General features: G+C 36.8%; 1 protein-coding gene across 2 annotated transcripts in view; it reads right to left on the bottom strand.

Moving 5' to 3' along the window:
• The window catches only part of LOC144971999 (G-protein coupled receptor dmsr-1-like), a 91,469-nt gene that overhangs the window by 68,965 nt on the left and 20,004 nt on the right, over positions 1 to 2,500 (bottom strand). Inside the window, exon 2 of one of the 2 annotated variants that reach the window (XM_078913080.1) lies at positions 1 to 10. This exon is cut by the window's left edge and continues 124 nt beyond it. The exons of the other annotated variant lie outside the window; for it this stretch is intronic. The gene's annotated coding sequence lies outside the window, so the exon portion shown is untranslated. The remainder of the gene's footprint in view (positions 11 to 2,500) is intronic. 2 annotated transcript variants of the gene reach the window in all.

Raw genomic sequence — 2,500 nt, 5'->3', positions numbered from 1 at the left:
GGAATATACCCTGTGGGATGAATAGAGGGAATTTTATTATTAATTTTTGTTCAATTAAAAAAAAATAATAACTTTGTCTATTCAGCTTCAAAACCTTCCTTGAATTTCATAAAAATTGTGACCTATCACGTTAACACGGTATCAAGTCGAAATTGGCCACTAGCAATTCTGATCGTCTGACATCCCTGAATCTGAGCTATATCTTATCCCCATGACAAGACAACCGACCATCCCTCACTCACCCTAGAAAAAAAAAACTGTAAGCAAGGGTGACATTTTTGGGTCAATCTAAGCCCGAACTCAATTAATATTATTCTTGAGCATCCTCAAACCGAATTTTTTTCGAGAAACCTGCCCCGCCCTCCCCCCACCCCCACACCCCCACCCTCCGCCCTTTTGATTATATTTTTTTCTCCCAAATTCTTTTCTTCTATCGACTTTTTTTTTTTTTAGTTGTCCCTATATGCTTGGACCCGTCTTAAGTCTCTTCCAGCTTCCCATCAGCTGAAGCAATCAAGTAATTTCCTGGTTGGAAGGAAACCCACGAGGTGATTTATTGATAAAACTATCATGATTGGCCAGTGGTGGATATAACGCCTTTGCATGACAATCATGTATGGAGAAATCTTTAGTTTGTGTGTGTGTGTGTGTGTGTGTGTGTGTATATATATATATTATATATATATATATATATATATATATATATATATATATATATATAAAGGTATTCACTCAATTGTACTTATATGGCCGAAACAAATGTTTCTGTGGCTTCTATCCACGTCTAAAATGATCATAGTATGCCGACTGAAGACGTGGATAGAAGCCACAGAAACATGTGTTTCTGCCATATAAGTGAGTGTATCCATTCATATATTTTATACATTTTATATTAGCTCTAACCAACGTTATCGAGCACTCTAGTACCTACAAGTACACACGAACACTCATATATATATATATTATATATATATATATATATATATATATATATATATATATATAGATAGATAGATAGATAGATAGATAGATAGATAGATCGATAGATATATTTTCAGTTTTTTCTGAATGATGACCATGCGAAGTATCAGGTTTTGGAAGTCAAAATAAAGATATGGAAAAGAGTGTTTAAAACAGTGACAGACAAAACTGAGAGAGAAAAAATAATATGTAGTAACTGCAAAAATCACCTCCAAAAATAGCTTCTCAACATACTCCCTATTTTTTTTAAGGAAATGGGTCATATAATAATATGTTTGATGTTATTGAAGCTATGCGTTAAGGTAAAATACTCAGAACTTACAGCGTACCAAAACACAAAATAATGTGTAACTTATTACGTTAATAGTCTGCATGATATGGATAGAACGAAGTTGACGTCACTCAGGTCTTTGTTATTGCTTTTTGCCAACCGCGTTTATGAGAATTTCTCACTAAACTGTATTAACCAGACTATAAATGTTCAAGGTTACACAGAGTTTTGTGTGTTGGTCCGTTATACTTCGTCTGTAGTGGACGGTAGATTGAGTAGGATAGTTGAGGGCAGAACGATAAGTCTTTTATCGATCAAGAGCCCTGGACTAAACTAACTGGCACCTTCCCAATTATCGTTACATCAAAATGAGCTTTTATATAGCGCGATAGATTATAGAAGACAAGAAATAGACTCCACTCTGCTCCTTGTATATGATTGTTTTTAGCCAGCCATTTGTATGTGTAGTTCTCAATAATTTGTATCAGATTATAAAGGCTACAAATTAGTTTTGTGTGTTGGTACGTTATAGATAGTATGCGCTTGGCTAAGAAGCTCAAAACATTGCCATCCGGGGGTACAACGGACCAACACACAAAACTATGTGTGGCCATGAACGCGGATGGCAAAATACAATAAGAAAGGTTTGAGTGACGTCATCTTCATCTATCTATAACCGGCAGGAGGATGTTATATCTTTTTTTTAAATTTTGACTAGACGCAAAACATTAATAGATCAAACCGACGTCTGGGGTCAGCAGGACTCATCCTTGTTGTCTAAGGTGAGCAAAATGAAAATTAAGGGTGCGGGGGGGGGGGGTTCAATAATCTTACCCGAGTAAAAAAAATAAACGAAGCCCGAGGCGAGGTCCTAAACCTGGAGCAGTAGATGCCTTAACCACTCGGCCACTCCCCCAATTCCCCTCCACGGCCGTACGATACAGGTAACATTTTCCTATTTTTCATTTCATAACAAGTACAAAAATAGCTGGTAAAGAGAAAGTTAAATTGCCCTGGCCTGGCCATAATTTAAAAAAAACTGTTTGTGGTTTAATCAGTTTGTAGCAGCATGTGTCAGAGAAATACCGGATTTGTATCCTCAATTGCCCAGGACAATTTTCTAGCCCCCAGTGGCAGCATGACCGTATTAATAAGACACTGGATTGCCATAGAGACGAATAAGAGTTGAGGCATTTCACTGGGCATTTCAATCAAGTCCCAGGGGACGGTGATAAATCCCAATTAGTT

Source organism: Berghia stephanieae, chromosome 4 (genome assembly GCF_034508935.2).
Source record: "Berghia stephanieae isolate SIO BIC M18660-M18661 chromosome 4, UCSD_Bste_1.3, whole genome shotgun sequence".
In the NCBI taxonomy this organism is placed as follows: Eukaryota; Metazoa; Mollusca; class Gastropoda; order Nudibranchia; family Aeolidiidae; genus Berghia; species Berghia stephanieae.
Note: the sequence above shows the minus strand (reverse complement) of the source record. Positions and strands in the feature narration are given on the sequence as shown.